Source organism: Eulemur rufifrons, chromosome 29 (genome assembly GCF_041146395.1).
Source record: "Eulemur rufifrons isolate Redbay chromosome 29, OSU_ERuf_1, whole genome shotgun sequence".
In the NCBI taxonomy this organism is placed as follows: Eukaryota; Metazoa; Chordata; class Mammalia; order Primates; family Lemuridae; genus Eulemur; species Eulemur rufifrons.
In genome coordinates, this window is record NC_091011.1 from 54,229,959 (window position 1) to 54,247,719 (window position 17,761).

The window sequence follows — 17,761 nt, forward strand, 5'->3', positions numbered from 1 at the left end:
AATTCAAGTAAAAGTAAATATAAAGGTAGTTGTGAATGAAATTATTATTTAATTTGTATTGAATTATTTCATTTATATTGGGATAGCTTCTCCCAATCTTCTGCTAAAGAACTTCAAAAATTTTCTCTACCCTGGAACCTTAAGACAGTCATTTTAAGATAATAACTTATAGCTATTCTGGTTTGCTTCTAAGGTGCTTTTACATTACTTTCACTTCAAATTCCAAATTTCATAAGTGTAAACAAAAGCAAAGCTTATAAAATTCATCCTAGTATCAACTCACAAAATTAAGAATATCTTCACATATGAATTCCTTTCACCGAGAGATGGTTTGGTACTGTGTATGCTCAGGACCTGTAGTTCACAAAGATGAACAATTTGGAAGAGTTCGTCTTCATTATTCTCACTCTTTTTCCACCCTCCTCATTCCTCTGTGGAAAGAAGGGGCTGCTCTGACTTGTTTCCCACATAGAGGATGCTATCTTGTCAATCCTGCCCTACTTCTCTTCACAGCTAGCTCTTAGGAAGAGGTTTAAATATTATGTCCACCTACTTTTATTCTTATAAATGACAAATGAAACTTAAATGTATTAGAACCTTCTAAAGATCTTTTTTTGTTTAAAGGAGAGAGATTTGTATCAAAGAAATGTATTGCTAGCAGCGGAATTTCAAGAATCTGTTCAATAGCTAGGAATTTATTTGAAGGGGTAGAGTCAGCACAAGTACAGTCTGAAATCATGACAGAGAATTGAATTTCTACTTTCTCTATATGTAGAATTAGGGCACATACTTTTTACCATTTTTTAAACCTATTCTCTAATAGGAAACAGATGGACTAATTTCCCATCTGCTTAAAATGTGGGATCCAGCAGTTAAAAAGGTGATTATAATTTATCCATGGAACTAAGGAGTGTTTCCTTATCATCTTGGGAGTAATCAGTGAGCCCACAGAAGTAAAGGTTAACAAAGGGAGAGGGAAAACAGATTGTCTAGATTAATTTTGGATATATTTTGCAATATAGAAGACCTCCACTTATAATATTTATTTTTTTGCTCAATATAAAAAGAAACCTTCAAAAATACAGCTAAAATTTCACATCCATAGATAATTGATATTTCTGTTGTACTGACTACTTTCTCTATATATTGTTTAATAAAGTGATCATATTTGATTTGGTTTGTTGCTTTTTAAACATAGTTATTTTCCACATTAACAAAATGTTTAAGCATTATACTGGTTATATAATATTTTATCATTTACTTGTAACATAATTTACTTAAACATTATAGTATTATCTATTTAAGTTACTTCTAACCTAATAAAATGAACATATTTCTCAGTAAGCATTTGTTTTTACTTTTAACTTCTTTGATATTGACCACATTAATCATCTGGAATTTATTTTGTGTATAGCATGTAAAATAAGGTTCTTAAGTTTTTTTGGAAATAGTTGATTTATCAATATTCATTATTAAATATTAATAATAATATTCTTCCCTACTGATTGATGAGAATCCGTTATCATACACAGTACGCATCAATCTTCTTGATGTTGTTTCTAGATACTCTGTTCTTTTGTTGAGGTTGATAGTTCTTCACAACAGTTTTTAAATAAGTAATTTTATATACTTTATAGCTCAAAGATTCAGCCTCTCCACATAATTCTTTCTTTTCCAAATTTTCCTAACTATTTTTCTTGCTTATTTTTCCACATATTCTTTTTTCCAAGTTCCAAGTATGTGGGATTTTTATTATATTATAATCAGATTAAATCTATAAATTAATTTTGAAAGATTAAATTCTTTATATTGCTATGACTTCTCATCAAGGGTTATCCATTTAGCTTTTTCTTTAATATAAAGCAAAATGATTTTCATTTATGTTCTACATATGAAGCATCTCTAAAATATATATAAATATTATAAGTTAAAAATAAAATGGTTTATTAGTATTAGTGTCTATTGCATGTTTTAACTGATGATTGCCCTTATATAGAAATTGTCTTATTGTTGATGATTGAAAAAACATATATATAACAATATAGTATAGAAGATGTGTAAGATAGATGGAGAAAAATTCCTTAGGAAATTATTCACCTAAAGCAATCAGTATTATTTTTTTAATCCCTTTTGGTCTTTTTCTTATATAAACAGAAACTGTACTTTCTTGACCCTATTTAATGGTAATGCATATAAAATTAATAATTTTGACAGTCCTTTTGTTAAAAGATGTATTTTTTATTCATTTACAATCAGAAAATAGTATCATTGTTCTATGTATTTTATGGTATCAAAAAATAACTTGTTTTTCATGAGTTTAAAAATCTAGTTTATGGAAGCAATTATGCAATGTAAATAATATATCCATGATATAGAGTATAGGTTTCAGGAAACAGCAAAGGAAATAAAAATTAATTTTAACCAATCTGTGGCTGGTTCATATATCTAGACACTCAACCCTTTGTAGCTCTAAATTTTCTGTGTTTGTATGACAGACATAATACCATAGGAAATTAATAATTTAAGCCAACCTCTTTATTTTTTAAAATATAGTTTAATATATACAGGTTGTATTTATTTAATAAGAATTTTGCATAAGATGTGAGTTTTAAGGTATCAGGTTTAAATTTTTTAAATTTTTATTTTCTTCATTTTCAAATATTTGAATATATTCTGTCTTCCATTTTTATTCAGACAATCTGCCACCATGGTGTTATGATGTTGAGGCTTTTTAGAGTTTACCATGTAGACTATCTAAACTCAGTTACTAAGTTCATCTTTACATTGTTAAATTTCTGCATGAAGCACAGGTACATTAATTTTCTTTTCACTAATTATGTAATCTGTATTTGCCCATCAGAGTAATTTGAAAACACTGATTTCTTGTGGACTGTAGTCATGTAGTACAAATTTTATTTGGATGTGTATATGTGTGTGATTTTAGTTCAAATAAACGAATATAAAATTGTTAGAAATATATCAATTTATTTCCTGTTTTGTGAGATTATCCTTTTAAATTTTGAAGGCAAAAGTCAATATAATGAAAATGCACTAGTTCCCCCCTTTTCCGTAGTTTCACTTTTTGCATTTCAGTTACCCATCCTCAACTAAAGTCTGAAAACAGGTGAATGCAGTACACTAAGGTATTTTGAGACAGAGAGAAAGAGACCACATTTACATAACTTTTATTACAGTATACTATTTTAATTGTCCTCTTTTATTATTGTTAATTTCTTACTGTGCCAAATTTATAAATTCAATTTTATCATAGATATGGATGTATAGGAAACAACATAGTATATATAGGATTAGGTACTGTCCACAGTTTCAGGCATCCAACTGGGGGTCCGAGAACATAACCCCCACAGGTAAGGAGGAACTATTGTAATCCAATATATTAAATTAGGATATATTTCTAAGGATAAATCAGGAAAACATTTAAAAATATGTTGACTAATATTTATTTTACCCTTATTAAAGATATAACTGGTATAAATGTAAGGAGAATGATGAATTGAATAAGAAGCTAGGACTTAAACAACATTAGAGAGAGCATTCAAAGGACATAGGAAAGTAAACTTTAAAATTAACCTTTATGATGGACAGTCTGGGGTTCATCTGTATAGTAATGTATTTTGAGGGCAAAATAAGCATTGCTTTATTCATTAAGTGTAGAAAGAATCCTCTCTTAATCATATAATTTTATCTAGACTGAGTGTATACTGAACAGCATGTTGTATACCTGCCGAGAAACAGTCATAGCCACCAACAAAAAATGTGTATAAACATAGACTGTAGGCATAATTTCCAAGTGTGAGGCCTCCAGAGACAAGTTAGTGTTTTTTTTTTTTTTTTTTTTATTCACACAAAACCACATTTAGAAAAGGTGAAAACTGGAAATCATGGGGAAGTGCTGAAAGAGTTTTTTCTTCTTCTTCTTCCTCCTCAATGGTTCTAGCAGAGTTATTTCTGCCTCTTGAATAACAGGAAGGCAAAATGAGAGCTGATTATTCATCACTACTCCTATTTTTATTTCAGTTGACCCGGTTTAGAAATAGGAATACAAATAATTTCTGTCTTATTTTTATAGGCCATACTTCAGTTTTCACGTTGGTTTTAAGTTAGTGAGTAGTTAACAATTCTGTTGAATGTATTGCTATAGCTGTACTGGTATTCTTACGATGTTACTACATTGAATTTTTAGATATATCTCCTAAAATTATGCCATCCTTCAGTATATGTGGCTTCATTAGCAACATTATACCAAATGGTGATGGAAAATAATGATGTTTGGAAAGTTATTCACTTTACGTTTGTATATTAATCTTGCCTCTGCTGTCTTGGATATAGAGAATTCTGATGAGAATTGTTCAATAACTTGGTTTCTCTAAGTATCATTTATGTATGGTTTTGTTTTAAATTAGCTGAATTCATAAGCTTATATCTTTACTGTAATGTTACTAATTTATAAATGCCAAGTTCTGCAAAATAGGTTTGTATTAACAATTAATGCTAGCAACACATGGCATATATTCAAAAAATCATGATTATTTAGCCAGAGAGGGTCATTCTACACAAAGTGTGAGGAAAAATATACTTTCATGTGTCATAAAATATACTTCTTTTTTGGGTGCATCTTCACAATTTTTGTTCAAAAAATAGGGCAGTAAAGGTTGACTTAGGCTATTTTGGGAATAAATAAGAGCTGGCTCAGAGCTACAAGACTAAAATTCTATTTGAAAATAACTCCTTGAAGGTAAGGCTTGAGTGCTTTTGGTATCTAGCAAATCTCTTAGCTAAATGCCATCATTTTGATGTTTTAATAATGTATGTTTGCTGATTATGGGATGACAGTGATAAGTACAGTTTCCATTTTATCTGGTTATATTTGAGAAATTAATGATTTATTTCTCTTCATAGCCATTATTAGGAGGTATCTGAGAGACTTAAGAGCTCAGAGGGCAGGGCAGAGCTTTTTTCTATACTCTGAGTGCTGGAAATGGCTCTGCATGGACTACTTTAAAATGCAGTCACTGACCTTGAATTGACCTCTGACTGCCTCTTCTGTCCAGCACTCCTCCATCAGTTGCTGGGAGGATTTGGATATTTCCCACTAAGCCCTGCATTTTTAGACTTACCTGTTTTAACTTGAACATTTCTCTTTGATGGATCTCATGACTTTCTTTTTGTTACTTCCTTCAGATAAATCTTCTTTGTGGATGTTTATTAGTTGATTTTCTATGAAAAACAATAATTCATTTATGGAACAGACTAATTCTGTTCTCATAATAGATTTCATGAGAACTAGGATCTTCTCAAATCAGAACACAACAGGAAGAACTTCTCCTGGCACTGACAAATAAGTGTGCTTCTCATTTGACTGAAACTTTATCTAGACCAGATTGCCTTTATTACTAAAAGAATATATTCATTCCTTAAGCATTTTTATTTGTAGTTAGAATTGTTGATTGTTTTCATTTTTAAAACTTGGCATGAAGACTGGCAGAAGCTGGTTCTGTCCCCCATACTCTTTATTTTTTGATAGTGAAAGCACTTAAAAAGTCTAACAATAACAACAACAACAATAACAACAACGACAAAAAGCAGTCAGGGATCAGACCAGAGAAGGAGGCAATGTTTAGAAGAGAAAAATTAGGAAGCATTCATGAATTTATGGTGGGCCTTTGGGAATTGAATACTATTATTAATGACTGAGATCCAGCCTTTTCTCCGTCTTCCCTTGACCTTCTTCAGTCACACAAGCTGGGAAAGAGAAGTGACCTCACTAGGACCAGGGGAAGTAGTAAATATTATTAAAATTTGTTAATAGTAGGCTCTTTAATGTGATAGCAAATGGTTGTTTTTTGTCATGCTCTATGTATGAGCTTCTATAAAATGGCTTCCTATAGGCAGAATATAATCATATTTTGGGCTAAAAAATGAATAATAGGAATTTTTAAAACTTAGTACTTTCACATATAGATACGATCATGCATCTATACATATAGCAATGTATTTTCAACTTAAAAATTATATTATGCTTTTAAATTGTTTAAAGCAGGATATTATATTCTAAATATAGGAGCAGTACTCAAAAAATCTTCAGAGTAATCATGTTAGATTTATATTTATGTTTACTATTCCACGTGTATACTTCTTTATATATATAATAGACACAGAGTGAAGAGCTGATTATTGGATAGCTCCTTAACCATAGAAGGTCACATGGTCCCCAGACAATTATTGTTCATTGCTAGACAGAGGATTTGAAAGAGTAGAGAAGTTTGTTTTTTTTATTTGCCTTTTTGTGTATTTGTTTTTGGCCATAGGAAAATAACATTGAACAGAAAACAAATATTTTACGTGAAGGTTTTAAGAAATGAATTAACCACTTTCTTTCTGAAAGATTCTTGGTTAAATCAACTGCATACAAAGAATGAGTTATGATTATATAATGACTTATAGGTATTTTTGAATTGATATAGGAGACTTATGAAAGGTATTTGTTTTAGTAAAGCCCAAGAAACTGGTTTGTAGAAATGGTATAAAGAAGCATGCTGTGGCAATACAGTCTTAGAGAGTCATTAAAGACCAAGCATTACTAAACATCCATTTTTAACTCTCAATATTTATGGCAAAATCACATTTTTGATATAGTCAAAATGATCTAAGAATGAAAAAACCTCTTTCTATTTAAAGTTCTTTAACACTCTTTTCTTAAGCACATTATCTTTCATTTCTACCTCCTATTTTCTGGTAAAAAGTGAAAGATATAGCAAAGAAAATCCCTTGGACATATATATTATATACGTTATAATTATATTATAACATATATATTATATAAATTATAATTATATTATAACGTATATAATATACGTATATATTATACGTTATATAATATACGTATATACTATATACGTTATAATATATAGAATATATAAAAATAATTTCCAAAATTTTAACTTGGCATTACCCAGAGAACATCACTGTGATCACTGTGACATATTATTTTGATATACAGGTTTTAAAAATATATTAAAAAGCTAATGATGATTTCAAGGTAACATACTAGTTGGATCCTATCAATCCTAGTCATTTAATTTATTTTGGACAGAAATAGCCTTTGTCGTGTTTTAGAACTTATGGATATTTGCTGTTTGCTATCTTTTCTGCAGTCATTTTATATATTAAAAATGTGTAGAATGCAGTTTGGAGTTCAAGCTTCTTTTAGGTGAAAGTGTAAAACAAAAAATTAACTTGTCTAGGTGGGCCCTGTTAAAATTGAGGAAAGACTTGATGTTATTGAGGCCTTCAGAAATGGACCGACTATGTTGTAGCCTCATTGGCTCCAACTTCCAAATCTATCAAGTTAAAAGCTGTCATAAGACAAGAAATTTAGCCCTTAAAAACTCTGATTTTTATTGCAGAAAAGGTCTTGATACTATTCATCCCTTGAAGTTAGTGATATCTCAATTTTTACACATCTTTTTTAGTTTTAATGGTAACGAATGTTGTATTGATTTTTTAAAAATAATCTCTTTTCCAAGCAAGTATATTTTGTTAAATACCTTATGATTTTGGCAGCATCTCCAGTGGGCTTAACATACTAACTTGGTGACATGATCAATGAGCACTTTCAGATGTACTTTTTTCGACTGTTTATTGGATTGATTTTTCTTTCAACTAGGGACTACTTAGATTTTTTCCCCTTAACGTTTCTTTAGGTGATATATTATGATTACCACCTTATTAAAGTAACTCAGTAGAGATTTGGTTATAGTTAAGGTTATAAAACCTGAAGAAATTATTCTTTTGTTAAGGGGGTATTTCCCTTCTCGTTTTTTTCCTGTGAATATACGAATGGTAAAGGCCAAAATATCAAGAAGGGTGTATTTCATATAGTTTTTGGATCAAGAACATTCTCTTTCTCCAAATAGATATGGTTGTTTGTTTGTTTTTGAAGTATTACCTTTTGTTAGTTGTTTCATGATTTTCAAACATCTAGTGACATTTCGTCTAATTTCTCCACATCCGCCTATACCACTTGAGCACTTAAATAGAAAGGAATTGGTATTAATATATCATTGGTATTGCTAAATTAAGTTTCCCCATTTAAAAGCCTCCTTTAGGAGATTTTAATTGCTGGTGTGGTTCAGATCAATAGACACTGTATTGTGTTCTTTGACACTCATTCTAGGTCGTAGAGGTGTCCATGTACCTTATCTGATCATCTGATCTTACACATGCTTACACATAATTGGGCCTTACTAGATTTCTGCCAAAGGTAATTTTATCTCATAAACGTTCAGTAGTCTTTTGTCTGATAGTTCTGGAATCACTTACAGGTTAGCGAAATTCCTTTGTATATATGATTATAAATTTTGTATATTCAGGGGGTCAGTTTTTACCTATGAAACAAATGTCTAAACTCTCTGTCTCTTTCTGTCTCTGTTTCTGCCTCTCCTGAAAGATCTCACCCTCTCCTGGCCTGAATGAACTTTGTAATAAAAAAGTAATGAATATATTGCACATATTATATAGTAGAACTATTAAAAGGATATAATGGGAAAATTATTTTAATAATAAGTTGTCTTGAAATTCCTTATGATTTCCTTGTAATTATAAAGTGCTAACCTAGACATATACTAAAAAGATAGGTCATTTATCCAGAATGATAATGTATTTAATTTGTATTTAATACTATGCTGAATTAATTTTCTACATTTAATGCATCCCAAATGGTGTTGATATTTAACAATAGAAGGTTTAGAAACAAATATCTAAGTGGAATTTATTTTGATTACTCATAAAGTCATCTTTATCTGTAATCTCCACATATACTTTGACTACATGATCATTATTTCAATAAATCATTTTTATTATTGAAATCAAATGTTTTAAAGAATTTTCTTTATTTAAAAATAAAGCTCAATTTCAGCTTTTCATGTTCTGATAGCACAGCATCTGTGGTTGCATTCCAGTATTGCTATGTACTTCTAGGGAATTTTAGAATTAATGTGTTTCACTAAATTTTTACAACAAAGTAACAAGATAAATACAGGGTAGCAGCTTTGTTTGCATTAAAAATGTTCTTTCTTGGTGGCTGAATGGGAGAAAAGCTAAATACGAGGCATAATGTATATTTCTCCTCCAATGCAGGATTTTGTTCGGTTTTTATTGATTTTTTTTGTTTACATTTCTATCTCCTCTACAAGGCAGTGGACTCTTGAAAGCAGAAAATATTAATCTCTGTTTTCTTAACATCTAGCACATAAAATGTGCTCAATAAATTCTTATTAGAATGATTCATAATTCATAATGTGGGAAAATATTTGTTCCATATTATGATGACTTTTAGTTTAACTATAATTTCAATATAAATGCAATTTTAACTAATTTATGAGATATTCAAAAGTTTGGGCTGATTGATGTCATCTCAGATTTTAAAATATTGTCCCATATATCATGGGGACCAGAGGTGAGAATGACATTGTCCCTGCATCCATCACTGGATGGTGAGGCTGTAGGCAGGGACAGTAAACTGAACCCTTAGCCATTGTCTAGATGAGTAGCAATAAAGATCAGAAATAGCATGGTGGAAATGGAAATTTAAAGTAATAGACTAGAGGGAGAGAAGAAAAACTCAAATTAATTTTCCAGCTGATTTGATGTTGAATATAAAGGAAAGGGAGGAGTCAAGAATTATGGATTTCCAAGTCAGATAATGGAGAATGATAATGTTCTCTTCAGGGAAAGCAGATAATGACTATATAGATAGAGATTCATTAGTTTAAATAAAATTTGAGTTTGAGGCATCAGCAAGTGGGAAAATGTACAGATACAGAGCCATACTGGAATGTTTGCAACTCAGGAGACATTGAAGATCTGGATATCAGATTTGAGTCATAAAATATTATAGCTAAACAAGAGCTACTACCAAGCTTAATTTGGTTGCTGAATAAAGTGACTCCGTGGAAAATAGTATAATGCAGCTAATGTCTCAGAAATAATGACGAAATGAAGACTGGAATCTTCATCTCTTTTTTCAACTTATTTTTCCCAATTTCTCACATATAATTGAAGATACAGGAATATATATTTATTACTTTTGGCTAAAAGTGCAATAAAAGAAGAGGCCAGAGAACTAATTCACCTATTTTAGATGCAAAAGAAATAAAAAGAATACTATTAATAGAAATATTGGATAATGTTAAAATCAACAAAGGACTTTTTCATTCTAATTTTCTAATTTTTTTAGGCTCTGGCAGTTATATGAAGTATTATCTTCATTTTAAGTAGGCAAGCTTCTATTGTGAAATATGTGTTCTTTATAAAGTATTTCAGTGCTTCCCATCTTTGATATTCTCTAATGGGATCTGAGAGAATGATGATCTCTGAGATCTGAGATCTCATATATTTTTCTTACCAGGCACTGTTGATAGAAACCACAACAACAAAACCTGTATCATGTAATTGTCATAAGAATCTAGGGAGTCATGATAAATAGTTGTTTTTTTTTCTTAGAAAAGTTGTCTTCAACTTACATTAACCTATTTTAATCCATAAAATGTGACAAAATTAACCTAAAATAAGGAATTTAAATAACACATTCTGTTAGATTTACATATTCAGCAGAGGATAAGTGGATTTTCCTCCATGTGAAAAATATTTGGTGTTTAATAGCTCTTCTCAATATTCCAGGTAGATCTTAGGCAGGATTGTATTCTAAAGCCAGATATATATATTTGTTGTGAGTTTCCTTATATTTTCTTCACTTATTGCTCTTCCAATAAAATGAACAATAAAGATTATGCTCTTCATGGATTTATTTGGAAGTTCATTCAAACAGAGAAAAATATATAGTTTTAATTTTTATTCTTCCCCACTCTCACCCACAGAAAGTTTTTTTTTTGATTAGTTGTAGTTGAGAGATTCCTCATGTATTAGTAGTGACAGCATTTGATTATTTTAATTAAGGAGCACTGTTCTCTTATCTGTCTTGACTGAAGACAGAAAGACAGGAAGGGAGAAGGACAGAGAAAGTAAAATTAAAATAATGACTTGGTATTATGAAATGTGCCATTGTTTTATGACTTGGAGAATGATCCACTTAGAAACATGTATCAGGTCTCTTTTTCTAAGCTGATAGAGGGTTGCAGGTACAAGAAATACATTTTTTAAAAATATTCAAAAGGTCTCTCAAACTACGATTATATGGAAAGAAAATAGTATTGTATGTAAGAAGATGTAACTATTGTTACATTTAAGACACTTTAAAATTTTAAATTCTTTAATTCTTTGACTTAAATTACTAGACATGTTTATAAAGGGGTAGAAGTTTTGGCAACTGGAATCTGTACGCACATGTATACACATATGTATATGTACCTATATACATCTGTATGTGTATAGTATATGTTTCTTTAAAGCAGATATAGTTATTTGCCAAAACATCATATCTTTTTATTTTACATTTTTTTTAATTTAAAAAATTTAGGGGGTAAAGTATCAGTGTACCCATCACCAGAATAGTGTACATAGTATACTGGATAGGTAGATTTTATCCCTCACTTCGTCTCTCATCCTCCCCCCTTCTTATTTTCTACCATCCTTTACTGCTCTTTGTGACTTTATATGTCCTTCATTAGCTCCCATTTATAAGTGAGAACATGTAGTATCTGTCCATTCCTAAGATACTTCACTTAGGATAATTATCTCCAGTTCTATCCAAGTTGCTGCAAAGACATTATTTCATTCCTTTTTAATACTGAGTAGTACTCCATGGTGTATGTATATGTACCACATTTTCTTTATCTACTCATCAGTTGATGGGCACTTTAAAGTGATTTAAATAGTTTCACTGAAAATTAAATTAAAATGTATATATTAGCATAATGATACTTATATTTGTCTACCAAAGTCATCTGATAGATGAATAGAATGAATATTATTAAATATTTATTATTAAGTATTATTAAAATTTATTAGAAAAGCTGAGTTTGAGCAATTTATAAATAAAGACACTGAAAGCTGGTGTTCCATGTATAAATGCCTGTGTCAAAGACAACTCCAGAATTCTAAGTTTGCTGATCTGATTCCATCACCATTTCTTTGGATCAGTTTTTGTTGTCACTGTTAGTGTGTGTATTAGTTGTCCATTTTGGCATAACAAATTCCCACAAAATTTACAGCATAAGAGAGCAAGTATTTATTACTTCACACAGTTTATAAGGATCAGGAATCTAAGAGCATGGTAGTTTTTGCTCCAGGTCTTTCATGAAGTTGCAGTCAAGGTGTTGGCCTTGGCTGTAGTCTCTGAAAATTATTAGGAGCTAGAGGTTCTATTTCCATGCTCATTTATATATTACTGTCAGCATGAGGCTCAAGTTCCTCACCACATGGGATTCTCCATTGAGCTGCTCCCAATATGGCTTTCCCCAGAGAGTGATTGCAGAGAGAGTGAGAGAGAACCCAAGATGTAAGCCAAACTCTTTTTATAACCTAGTCTCTAAGGTCGTATGCCATCAAATCTTCAGTGTCCTGTTCTTAGAAGTGAGTCCCTAAGTTCAGTCCACACTCAAGGGGATGACAATTAAACTTCATCTTTTGAGGGAAGAAGTATCAAACAATTGGTCAACATATCTTTAAAACCACCACAGGGTTTAAGGGTGTGCTTTTCCCTCTTCCTCCTTGGGTCTCTTTTCACTGCTATGATTGTTTTATATCTTCAGTTCTTCAGTCTTACTTTTTTTTAAAAATCTTCAGAGTATATGGTGAAGAGCTAAGAATATAAAGAATGATGGTAGTGATGATGATCATGTATATTTATATATTCAGATATTTATTAAAAGCTTACTATATCCCAGTCGCTGAAATAGACACTTTACATTCATTATGTTAATCTGCACAACAATCCTATAAAATATGTAGATATTCATCTTCCTTTTTTAGATGAAGAAACTAGCACTCAGAAGTTAAGTAACTTGTCTAAGGTTGAATAATTTATAAGTGACAGCTTTAGAATCTAAACTCATGCTGCATATCTAAAATATATATATATATGAAAATGTATATATAACTAGATTTTAAAAACTTAAAGTTTATATGAAATTCCAAACTCATAAATATTTTTTGAATTTTTGTAAATTTTAAAATATTTTGTTGTCAAAAAAAAGATTGACTATATTCAAGGTGTACAGTGTGATTATTTGATATGTGAATACATTGTGTAATGTGTACCACCATCAAATTATAGTTGACCCTTGAACAACAAGGATGTGAACTTCACAGGTCCACTTTGGTTTTTTTCCAGCCAAATGCATATTGAAAATACGGTATTTGCAGGATGTGAAACCCATGTATCATATGCAGGTTCCATAGGGCTAACTATGGGACTTGAGAATACATAGATTTTGGTATTGGGGGAGGGTCTGGGACCAATTCCTGCACCCCGAAGTATACTGACGGATGACTGTAATTAATATTTACCCCCACCTATACTCTACATTAAATCCCAAGAATTTGTTCCTCTTACAACTGAAAGTTTGTACCATTTGATCAAAATCTTATTTCCCCCATGTCCCAGCCCTTGGAAACTACTATGCGACTGTCTGTTCAACTTTTTAAACTTCCACGTATAAGTGAGATTATACAGTATTTGTCTTTCTGTGCCTACCTTATTTCACTTAACATAATATCCTCCAGGATCATCCATATTGTTGCAAATAGCAAGATTTTCTTCTTATTTTATGGCTGAATAATACTCCACTCAGTATGTGTGGGGGGCGGGTGTGTATGTGTGTATTCTTTAACCCCTTTATAATTGTGGGAATATTATCCACAACTTTATGCATTCATCCATCCATTCATCCATCAGTGGTGCTTAGATTGTTTCTGCATCTTCACTATTGTGAATAATGCTGCAATGAACATGGCTTTGTAGATATCTCTTTAAGATACTGATTTCGTTTCCTTTGAATATATACCCAGGAGTGGGATTGCTGTATCATATGGTACTGAAACATTCATACTGTTTTCTATAATAGCTGTACCAATTTACATTCCCACCAACAGTGTACAAGGGTTCCATTTTCTTCATGCCATCACCAAAATTTGTTATCTCTTATCTTTTTAATAGTAACCTTTCTAACAGGCATGAAGTGATACTTCATTGTGGTTTTGATTTGCATTTTTCTGCCCATTGGTGATGTTGAGCATCATTTCATATACCTGTTAGCCATTTGTATTTCTTCTTTACAAGAATGTCTGTTCAGATGCTTTGTCCATTTTTTTCATTGTGTTATTTGGGTTTTTTTGTTTGTTTTATTTTTATTTTTGTTATGGAATTGTGTGAGTTCCTTATATATTTTGAATATTAATCCTTTATCAAATATATGATTTGTAAATAAGCTTGCAATTTTTAAAGAATATATGTTTTATTAAATATTAGTGTTTTTCTCCACTTACCCTTTAAACATGGTCCAATTAAGATACTTTTCAGTATACTACAGATTCTCATTAATATCTTTCCTTTCTTGTTACCTTGTTATCTAGAATTCTTTCATGTCAGGCCAATTTCTTCATCTGCAAAGGCCTAATATTAGGAGGAAATTTTTACTTTGCTTGAGTATGTATAATATCTGGAAACTTGGCTGACTTTTAGTTTTAATATAAGATTTTGGCTTTATATATTGCCCAATATTATTAAAAGGCGAATTCTCAGTAGTTTTTATATACATCTATTTCTTAAAAATGCTGCCTCTTATTATATTACCTGTTAAAACAACAGCAGCAAAGAAACTCAGCAGAATGTAAACAAAAAAGCAGTCTCATTGAAATATGGAAGGAAAGCACTCCTTCGTTTCAGATTTGCTCACAAAGTATGTACAAATGTGTACCCCAGAGGTGTTCCTTATAAATTTTGCATCTTGGTTTCTGTGACCTTTCTTTGCACAGGAAGGATTTGTTGTATGAATCTTTAATCTAAGTGTGATACACCAACTTCCTATTGAATTGCTTCAGACCAGAAGGAAAGGTACAAAGATGGTGCTTCTTACTTAGAATAGAAAACATAACAAAACAAATCATGTTAAACAAGGAAAGTTATGCAGCTTTAATAGCTAACACAAAGCAAGATGGGGGTGGAACAGAGACGTGCTGTGGGAGACAAGACCATTTGACATGACAGATAGTGTTCAGCTTGTGTGACAGAGGTCCCTGTACTGAGGGTTCCACTCTGGCTTCAGCCAGGGAACTCAATGATAAAGAACCTCTTGCCACTCTACTCTTTATTACAATAACTAGCTCAAAAGGTGTGCCTGTAGACAAAGAAAATCTCTTGCAGAGAAGGAAAAAATAATTTAAACTCCTTGATTTAAAATGTGTTTTGAAGAGTCTTTCAAGCAACCAACTTAATTAATATAAAGAAATAGATATTTCAGACACTCTTTGAAATCTGAATAAATTAAGAGTGGGAAGACAAGAAGAGGAAGCCCCTAGACTGGGAAAGCCAGTCACTGTACCAGCTTTGCCTATACATAATGAGGTATCTTGGGGATCAGATCCAAGTCTTCATGTTTCATGTGTACCTTATACATATAGCCTGAAGGTAATTTTATGCAATATTTTTAATAATTTTGTGGATAAAACAAAGTTTGTGATAAGTAATGATGTGTGAAATTTTCTACTTGTGGCATTCATATTGGCACTCAAACATTTTTGAATATAGAAGCATTTTGGATTTCAGATTAAGGATGTTCAACTTGTATTGTTATTTTACAGATTAGAAGATGGAGGTAGCGAATACTTATTTACCTCGTACGTAAGGAGCAGTGATGCATCCCAAAGTTTATATTTAAGGAGGCCTAGATTATTTTCATTTTCCTTCTGCCCCATCAAATATTCCTCAGGGCTGATTTTAGTGAGGCATCTTGACAGAACACGTTATATAACTGAAAATGTGCATTTGGTTATTTATCAAAAATAATCTAAGTTCAACAGATATTTAAATCATCTATACCCACTAGAAACCTGATTCACTTAAAGGTATAGGTGTTGGAATGCAAGAAAAGAAAAAAATTATGAAAGTTATCCTAAAGTTAACTTTCTATGAAAGAAAAATTAATTAAAATAGAATGTGAAAATACAGATGGGCAAAGTCCTAGTGTCTTTGGAACTAAGCCTTTTTCCTCAACTTGTGTTTATAGACATGGGGGTGTGTACCTGTATATATGTGTGTGTATAATGGTTTCTTCCATGAGCAAATATTTGAAGTTCTATTATAGAGGTGGGAGAACAAAATGACCATAAAAATGGAGAAAATTGTATGACAGACATAGCAGATAAAAAGCTGAGACTGAGGGCTAGAATTTAATACAATCAATATAATAAATGTTATGTATATATAACAAATCATATCTGTATTAATAAGTTTTGATTAGTGAGTCTTAAAAAGTTTTAAAGTTTCAAAAATTAATTGTTGGACCTATAGAGCTAGAAGTCATTGGGTTAGCAACAACTTTTCACAGAAGAGGACCTGTAAGAACTAGAACATTGTGTTTACTAAACAGAATTTAAACTCATGAAGGAGGGGTCAGAGATCATCAGAAGAAAATGTAAGTGCTAAGACAACACCCCCTCAACTAGTTCTGTCCCAGAAACATGAATACAGCAGGCAGGATGAATTTAAGAAAACAGAATCTTTTATCAGAGTCTACTGAAGATATAATGGGAAAAAAGCCATAAGAAGTTTGTCCAATTAACCTTTTATAATCATTGTTAGAGGTAACTGCTCACGACCAGATTTCATCATAACTACTGACCTGTCTTCAACACAATTTAACTATAACTACAGATGTTCTGATTTTCATATATTTGTTCATTTATCTGAGGCACAGGAAAGGCAAATGAAAGCTTTACCATTTTTCTTTTTCTTTCTGTTGTATAATATAAATAATTAAAATTGTTACTTCTGGCTAAATTTATCTCTATTCCATTATATCTTCATATTTATCTGAAATAATGTATTATGCTTTAAAACAAAGTTTGCTTGAAAAAAGTATTTTAGAGACAAGAGAGAAGTTTAGTTCTCTTTTTGGAATCTTTAACATATAGTTTAAATCCTGGGGAATAGTTACCATTTTTTCCCATTTTTAGCTGCATTTCAGAAAAGAAAGTGTTTTCTTGAGAACTTTCAAACTAAATGAAAACAAACTTCCTCAGCAACCAAAGAGTTTAGAGATTAAAAGGGTTCTTTTTTTCTTTTGAGTAAAATAAAGTTTAACCCTCCACATGCACACAACATTATATGTTTAATTTTCTTGAAATATTAGGAACTTTTAAAAAGTTTTTATTTAAGTAATTATTAAATTTTAAAAGAAAATCACGTAAGAAAAAAATTAGTTAATAAAAAGTCATAGTGGCCAGGCGCGGTGGCTCACGCCTGTAATCCTAGCACTCTGGGAGGCCGAGGCGGGTGGATCGCTCAAGGTCAGGAGTTTGAGACAAGCCTGAGCAAGAGCGAGACCCTGTCTCTACTAAAAATAGAAAGACATTATCTGGCCAACTAAAATATATATAGAAAAAATTAGCCGGGTATGGTGGCTCATGCCTGTAGTCCCAGCTACTCGGGAGGCTGAGGCAGTAGGATTGCTTGAGCCCAGCAGTTTGAGGTTGCTGTGAGCTAGGCTGACGCCACAGCACTCACTCTAGCCAGGGCAACAAAGCGACACTCTGTCTCAAAAAAAAAAAAAAAAAGTCATAG

General features: G+C 31.3%; 1 protein-coding gene across 1 annotated transcript in view; it reads left to right on the top strand.

Annotated features, from left to right (window-relative positions):
• Positions 1 to 17,761, top strand: part of PCLO (piccolo presynaptic cytomatrix protein) — a 360,664-nt gene that overhangs the window by 73,019 nt on the left and 269,884 nt on the right. The window lies entirely within an intron of this gene.